The sequence below is a fragment of the Belonocnema kinseyi genome, chromosome 4, assembly GCF_010883055.1.
Source record: "Belonocnema kinseyi isolate 2016_QV_RU_SX_M_011 chromosome 4, B_treatae_v1, whole genome shotgun sequence".
NCBI classification, from domain to species: domain Eukaryota; kingdom Metazoa; phylum Arthropoda; class Insecta; order Hymenoptera; family Cynipidae; genus Belonocnema; species Belonocnema kinseyi.
Genome location: NC_046660.1, coordinates 116,602,979 through 116,612,024, shown reverse-complemented (window position 1 = coordinate 116,612,024; position 9,046 = coordinate 116,602,979). Strand labels below are relative to the sequence as shown.

The 9,046-nt window shown below is 30.7% G+C and overlaps 1 protein-coding gene across 3 annotated transcripts in view; it reads right to left on the bottom strand.

The window, feature by feature from the left end:
* Nucleotides 1–9,046, bottom strand: part of LOC117170723 (caskin-2) — a 275,083-nt gene that overhangs the window by 120,089 nt on the left and 145,948 nt on the right. The gene's annotated exons all lie outside the window — the stretch shown is intronic.

The window sequence follows — 9,046 nt, the reverse complement described above, 5'->3', positions numbered from 1 at the left end:
TGGGTACAAACTTTGGTTCATTGTTACCTACTTTACTTCGATAGATCTGCGTTCGGCCACAGTTGAACTGCTCGTATTATTGGGAAGTCAAATTGGTGTGTTACTCGTAGAAATTTATAAAAATTCAAAATAAACCACTAAAAATTCTTAACCAAAAATAGGTACGTTTTAAGGTAAATATTTGTTAATTATATGTCTTTTAAATTATAAACTTGAATTTCAAATCTACAAAAATGAAAAAACTTTTTTTAATTTGTGACATAATATCATAATTAAAAATGTCGAAATGAAATTTAATTATTTTAAATTTCCTATCTAATAATATTTTCAAGTGAATTATATTATGTTTTATAATGATCAAGAAATTTCTTTGTAAAATTATTATTTTTGATATCATAAATAAATTTAATAAACAAATCCATTAATGAGGCATTTATTAACTTTTCAAATATTTACGACAACTTTTTCTTTTTCAAATACTCAAATAATTCATATGTTTATTAAATTTGTTTAACAGAGCATAGAATACATCAACTAATTATGAATTTTGCTGAAATTATCATGAAGTTCTCAATTAAAAAGACTAACCAAAGAAAAAAAGAATTTTTCTCATCTACAGATGCTCGAATAATGCGTTCGTTTATTAAATTTGTTTTAAAAAATCATAAAATTTATCAACTAATCATAAATTTTGCTGAATTTATTATGAAGATCTTAGTGAAAGAGTCTGAAATAAAAAAAGGAATTTTTCCGTTGACATATGCCTCAATAACGCATTTGTTAAAAAATTAAAAATTTGAACAAAAAATTATTAATTTTGCTAAAATTATCATGGAGTTTCTAATTAAAAAGTTGACATCGAATTTTTATGTCAACAAATGCCTGATTAATGCATTTCTTCATTAGATTTCTTTTAAAAAATCATTAAATTTATCAACTTTTTATAAATGATTTGTTTATTAGATTTCTTCTCAATCATAAAATTAATGAACAAATTATGAATTTTGTTAAGTTTTTCATAGAGTTCCCTATTAAAAAAAATTGAAGTTCTGAACGCTCAAATGAACGATATATTTTTCTACATTTCTATTTTACCCATGAATAGTGTTCCAACTGCAATTTGAGTTATGCATTATAATTATTTTTTAACAATAAATTATTTCTAATAAAAATTAACAAACATTTTTGCACCATTCCTGGTTTGCAATCATCAGTCAAAAATGTCGTTCATTTGAACGTTCAGAACTTCAACCATATTACTTCCTCAGTAAAATTTCGCTAATTGAATGAGTAGTTTTTCACTAATTTGTAGTGACCGACTTCTCGCACTTCAATAGTGAAATTTCACTTTTCAAATTTTTTATTCGACAGTACTTTTCACTCAGTCTGATAACATTATGTTGCGGAAGTAAGCGGTAATGGGTACAGTTCAACTTAGAAGAAAAAATATAACGGACTAGAGTTTTTCATCGGTTCGGAAGCATCATTTTCAGACGGGAATTTGCATTCCAAACAATACAATATGATTGCCTCCACACTCTTCGATTCGAGGCTTCTTTCAAAATGCCACATTATTTCAATCGATATTTTTTAAATAAACATTTTTTCTAATTAAGAAAATCTATTTGATTTATTACCCTAAAGTATTTATTTTATTTTTTATTATCAATGTAAAATTAATTTCAAGAAATATTCTAAGAATATCAAATTCCCTAAAATCTCGGGAAACTGTATGTATGAATAATTCCCTCTACCTTCCGTATTCTTGTCATTATTCCAGAGGTAAACAGAACATTTCCGGTACAATGTTTGAACATTTTGCGTGCTAGAAGCATGGATTTGTCCAAGCAGAGGGGAATTATGAAAATAGGAGATGTAGGTGGAGTAGGAGCAGGATTATAAAAATTCTTGAAATACACCGAGCGATCCATTAACCTCGGCGCCTGTTCCGCTTGAGAGTGGCGGGGTACCCAAAAGCGAAGCTTCGAGTACCCCGAAGATACTCGAGAAGTCGATGCACGCGCGCTTATGGAAGTAGTGACGTTTATTTTTACGCTGACGCAGTCAACCAAACTCGAATAGAAGTTGGTCGGACTCGACCATCTCTCTTGTGCCTACTTTCTTTCTCTTCTTCTCTTTCTCCGGTCTCTCTCTTTCTCATTGATTCGCCCCCTCGTTTCCTCCGGGCTTATGGTCACTGGGATCTCTGAGGTGGACCAGTGAATATGCATAATCTCTCGTGGTGCATCCATCCGAGTTCGTACGGAGCGCTTCAACATCGTTGGCTGGACGTCGCGTCACGCCGGTGTGACGCCCTCCCTCGAGGTTCAACCGGCAATTACGACCGATAACTCTGTCCACGGGCCGATAAGCTTCTATTAGACTTTCAAATTGGTAATTGGTCGTCGAAGGGAAATCGGGATTGGCCGGGCGGATCCGCTAAATATATTAACACCCTTCTACACTTCGATCGAGATTGAGATTTTTCGATTACAAAATATTAAGATTCAATAAAGATAAAACGAATAGTCTTCTCTCTCGAATATTATAAGGTTTTAACGGTGATAAGCATTTTAAGTTTAACAATGTTAATGGCAGAGCATTCGGAAGTGAATTCAAAATTAAGAGACTTGGAAATTTAAATTTTCTTAATTCAGGTCAGGGACCACAAACTAAAAATTGATGTTTTCTCTCAATTATTTTTTCTGTGAAACTCTTGAAGCTTTAACAGAGTATGGGATAAGTAAATAATTAAAAAAGAGTCAAACTTAAGAAAATCATTTAATTTGGAAAAATGAGGCTTACATTTTTAATTTAAAAAAAAAGTTGTAACTATTCGATAGACTGTGAAAAGAAACTATCAAAAACATCAGAGTCAAAATGGAGACAGTTGAAAACTAAATAGATATTACATTAAAAATTATAACTAGGACATTCAAAAGTTTTTACATTCTCATCAGAGAAGGTATTGGATTTGTCTAAAATTTGACCCCCCCCCCCCCAGTTTTTGTCAAATTTCCACGTTTTGAGACACCCTGAACCCGAAAAACAGGTTTTTACGCATGTTTCTGCTGTCCGTATGTCTGTATGTCTTGTCTGTGAGCACGATATAACGTTTGAAAAAATTAATCTATCAGATTGCCCTTTGGTACACTCGTTTAGTGTCCTAAATTAAAGCTCAAGTTCGTTAGCCAGCCATTTTGGATAAAAATTCAAAAAGTGGGCGGTTATTCATAGTATTTAGAAAGTTGAACAATTTATATAATAACTTTTTTCATAAAATTAAAAATTATGAGAGTTATAACATTTAAAAAATTCCAAAAAACACACGAAAATGAACCTTTTAAGCCAATTAACGGACAATACGAAAATGAACATTTTATGCCAAATAACGTGCGATATGAAAAAAGGCCAAGAGAAGAAAAATGTTGATTTTTGAATGCCCTACGAGATTATAATAACAACTTTTTGAATTTTCTTGAAAAATCAAAACTTCAATTTTTGACAGCATACAAAATAACGAAAAATCAAAAAATTACATTTTTCGGACAAACTGCAAAATACGGTAAAAGATAAATACACAAAAATTGTGCATTTGAAAAAGATCTACAAATTTGTTATTAACCACAAGTTTGAGCGCGGCTAGAGCACGCGACTGTTGGTTCTCGCGCTTCGAGCTCGATGTTGTATTTATCTCGCGCTTCGCGCTCGATTATGTGTTTACCTCGCGCTATGCGCTCGGTCCTTACATTTTCGCACATTCTTGTGAACGGACCGACAACTGTAATTTTGTGATTTTGAACTGTCTTTTGTTAAAGCTCTTTTGGCTTTAACGAACACATTCTCATCACGTATCTCGTGCTTCGCACTCGATTTTCTCCAATATGTCAACTTTTCTACATTATACACAACACTTTTATACAATTATAATACATTTTTTATGTAACTCTGCCTGTGATTACTCATTAAAAAATTGCAAAATAAAAAGCAAATTGTATTTATCACGATTATTTTTGTATTTGTTTCTTATTTTGCTTTAAATTGTATTCTAAGCTGATCTGAAACATGTATCATTTCAATAAATGTAGATCATTACAATTCATAAAATGCATAAAAATTGAATCATACTAATTCCTATTTCCTTGTTAAAAATTTTTTTTTAAATTTTAATGTTTTTTCCGATTAAATAAAAACTACTGCATACGGTCTAATACAGGAACTTATATAGGGTCCTATATACGAGCCTATGTCCTCTTTCGTCTTTTCTGTGCTTTTTCCAAAAGGTCGAAAAATAATTAATAATAAATTTCTAGATCTTTTAAGCGAACAACTGTTGTCTCGTAATTTAAGCTCATACCTTGTGTCGTTTTTTTCAAGAAAATTTAATATTTTTATTTTGAAAGTTACTTTTTACGGCTAAAGTAAAAAATACGTGTCCTATAAAAAATTATAGATCTTTTTTGGATGAAAAATTTTTGTGTCATTTTTTTTTCGTAGCTTATATCGAAAAGTGATTCACTATAAATTTGCGGTTCTTCCCAGGGCGCGCAATTTGAGCTTTTTCATTTTTTTCGTATCTTGCATAGTTTGAATAAAAAATGGAATTTTTAAATTTTTCATTATTTTTGGTACGATGAAATTTGAAATTTTCATCTCTTCGACCAAATTAAAAAAGTTCTTATCATAGTGCTGTAGGGCTTTCAAACGGCAAAGTTTTTCTTCTCCAGACTTTTTTTTCGTATCATTGGTTGTTTGGCTTAAGTTGTTCATTTTAGTTTTTTTTTTTTTTTTTTTGAAAATGCTATAACTCTAGTAATTTTTGATTTTTCGAAAAAAGTCATCAGGGTAAATTGTTAAATTTTTTGAATACTATGAATAAACGTACAGAGAATTTTTAAATTTTTAAAAAAGTGGTCTCAAAAATATTTAAAATGTGCCCACTTTTTGAATTTTCATCCAAAATGGCTGGCTAACAAACTTGACCTTCACTTTAGGACACTAAACGAGTGTACCAAAGGGTAATCTAATAGATTACATTTTTCAAAAGTGATCGTGTTCACAGACAGACAGACACATTCTTAAAAACCTATTTTTCGGATTCAGGGGGTCTCAAAACGTGGACATTTGACAAAAACTGGGGACGGGGGTCAAATTTTACATAAATCTAATACCTTCTGTGATGAGAATGTAAAAATGTGCCCGCAGCCTGGGCACTTTCTTACCACAACTTTTGTCTTTTAATTTTTTTTTCGTCTAATGTGCAGGTTTTCAAAAAATTTAACTTTTTAAGTTTTCGATGCTATTTTTTATGCTTTACACTAAAAACAGAACTATCAATAAATTATTCGTGACAAATAAATAATTTTTACATTCTCATCAGAGAAGGTATTAGATTTGTATAAAATTTAACCTCCCTAGTTTTTGTCGAAAGGTCCACGTTTTTAGACTCCCTGAATCCGAAAAACAGGTTTTTACGAATGTGCCTATCTGTATGTCTATCTGTCTGTCGTTATGTCTGTCTTTATGTCTCTCTGTCTTTATGGCTCTCTGTCTCTCTGTAAGCACGATAACTTGTGAAACAAATTAATCTATGAGATTGGCTTTTAGTACACTCTTTCAGTGTCCTAAGTTAAATGCCAACTTCGTTAGTCAGACGTTAGTCAGACGTTAGTCAGAAGTTAGATCCGCAAACTTATTTTTTGTAAAAAATTAAAGTTGTGCTAAATTGTGCTAGACTTGTGCTCATTTGTGCCCTAAATGGTTTTTTGAAAAATCAAAAATTACTGGCACAATTTTTGAAAAACATTTTTTTACTAGATCCGCAACTTCTTACTAGAGTAAAAAGAAAGGTTGTGCTAGGCGGCACGAATTATACACAATTTTGTGCAAGAAATAAAAATTCCAAAAACCTAACCGTTAAAAAAAACAAAAAAACCAACAAATTTTTTTTTTTAATTTCAAAAACTAAAACTTGTGCTAGGTTGTTCTCGACAAATGGAGTCTTTATTCCCCCTAACAAAATTACGTGAGATCCGCAGTTCTCATAAGAAAACTCAAAATGTAAAACTAAAAAAAACATTTAATGTCGAAAAATAGTCAAATTTCGAAAAAATAAAACTTGTGCTGGGTTTTCCTCGACAAATGCAGTCTTTATCCCCTCTAACAAAATTACGTGAGATCAACAGTTCTCATACGAAAACTCAAAATGTAAACTCAAAAAACAAAATGTCAAAAAATGGTCAAATTTCGAAAAATAAAACTTGTGCTGAATTCTTATCAACAAATGCAGTCTTTATTTCTTCTAACAAAATTACGTAAGATTAACAGTTCTCATATGAAAACTCAAAATGTGAAACTGAAAAAACATACAAGATCCAAAAATAACTAAATTTCGAAAAAATAAAACTTGTGCGAAGTGGTCCTCGACAAATGCAGTCTTTATTCCCTTTAACAAAATTACGTGAGATCGACAGTTCTCATAGGAAAACTAAAAATGCAAACTCAAAAAACAAAATGTCAAAAAATAGTCAAATTTCGAAAAACTAAAACTTGTGCTAGGTTGTTCTCGATAAATGTAGTCTTTATTTCTTCTAACAAAATTAGGTGAGATTAACAGTTCTCATATGAAAACTCGAAATGTAAAACTGAAAAAACATACAAGATTCAAAAATAACTAAATTTCGAAAAAATAAAACTTGTGCTAAGTGGTCCTCGACAAATGCAGTCTTTATTCCCTCTAACAAAATTACGTGAGATCCACAGTTCTCATACGAAAACTCAAAATGTAAACTCAAAAAACAAAATGTCAAAAAATAGTCAAATTTCGAAAAACTAAAACTTGTGCTAGGTTCTTCTCGATAAATGCAGTCTTTATTCCCTCTAACAAAATTACGTGAGATCAGCAGTTCTCATATGAAAACTCAAAATGTGAAACTAAAAAAACATACAAGATCCAAAAATAACTAAATTTCGAAAAAATAAAACTTCTGCTGAGTTTTGCTCGACAAATGCAGTCTTTATCCCCTCTAACAAAATTAATGAGATCAACAGTTCTCATACGAAAACTCAAAATGTAAACTCAAAAAACAAAATGTCAAAAAATGGTCAAATTTGGAAAAATAAAACGTTTGCTGAATTCTTTTCAACAAATTCAGGCATTATTTCTTCTAACAAAATTACGTGAGATTAACAGTTCTCATATGAAAACTCAAAATGTGAAACTGAAAAAACATACAAGATCCAAAAGTAACTAAATTTCGAAAAAATAAAACTTGTTCGAAGTGGTCCTCGACAAATGCAGTCTTTATTCCCTCTAACAAAATTACTTGAGATCGACAGTTCTCATAGGAAAACTAAAAATGTAAACTCAAAAAAAAAATGTCAAAAAATAGTCAAATTTCGAAAAACTAAAACTTGTGCTAGGTTGTTCTCGATACATGCAGTATTTATTCCCCCTAACAAAATTACGTGAGATCAACCGTTCTCTTATGAAAATTCAAAATGTGCCTAAAACAAAACAAAAAAATTTCGAAATTTGACTATTTTTTGACATTTTATGTTTTTTGAGTTTACATTTCGAGTTTTCGTATGAGAATTGCTGATCTCACGTAATTTTGTTAGGGAGAATAAAGACTGCATTTGTCGAGCACAACTTAGCACAAGTTTTATTAGAGGGAATAAAGACTACATTTATCGAGTACAACCTAGCACAAGTTTTGGTTTTTCTAAATTTTAAAAAATAATAAGTTTTTTTGGTTTTTGGTTTTTTTAAACGGTTAGGTTTTTGGGATTTTTATTTCTTGAAAAAAATTGTGTAAACTTCGAGCCGCCTAGAACAATCTTTCTTTTTATTCTAGTAAGAACTTGCGGATCTAACAAAAAAAAAACTTTTTAAAAATTGTGCCGTAATTTTTGATTTTTCAAAAAACAATTTACGGCACAAATGAGCAGAAGTCTAGCACAATGTAGCACAACTTCAATTTTTTACAAAAAATAAGTTTGCGAATCTAACTTCCGGGACATAATTTTGACCGCAACTATGCAAGATAGGAAAAAAATGATAAGACAAACATTGTGCATCCAAAAAATATCTACAAATTTGTTATTGATCATTTTTTTATAGGAGACGTAGTTTTTGTTTTATTTATAAAAAAACATTGAAAATCCAAAAATTCAGTTTTTAGACACACGACACAACCTAACCCAAAATAAATAGATTAAATTTTTTCACCGAAGGTAGAGCAAAAAAAATTTTATAAATGGGTTTCTTTACATTTTCATCATCAGAGAAGGTATTAGATATGTCTAAAATTTAACAACCCGGCACCTCCCCCCAGTTTTTGTCAAATCTCCGCGTTTTGAGACCCCCCAAATCCTAAAAATAGGATTTTACGAATGTGTCTGTCTGTCGGTCTGCCTGTATGTACTTATGCCTTCTCTCTGTCAGCACAACTTTTGAAAAAATAATTCTATTAGATTGGCCTCTAGTACTCCCTTTAAGTGTCCTAAACTAAAGGTTAAGTTCGTTAGTCAGCCATTATGGATACAAATTCAAAAAATAAGCGCCTTTTGAATATTTTTGAGAACATTTATTCAAAGTTCAAGAATTCTCTGTACGGCTATTCATAGTATTTAAAAAGACGAAAAATTTATATAATAACTTTTTTCATAAAATTAAAAATTATGAGAGTTATAGCATTTACAAAATTCCAAAAAAACGCACGAAAATGAACCTTTTAAGCCAATTAACGGACGATATGAAAAAATGGCAAGAGAAGAAAGAGTTTGATTTCTAAATGCCCTAGAAGATTATCTTAACAACTTTTTGAATTTTCTTGATAAAACAAAAAATAAATTTTGACAACATAAAAAAGAATGGAAAATCCAAAAGTTAAATTTTTTCATGCAACATTTTTACAGTATGTCAAATATTCATATATATATAATTAAAAATTTGTCATAAGGACAACCGCAGGATTTCGCCGGGAGCGGGTGCTAATCTGGAAAATTGCACCCGCTCCCAGCGAAATCGCGATAAAATTTCAGC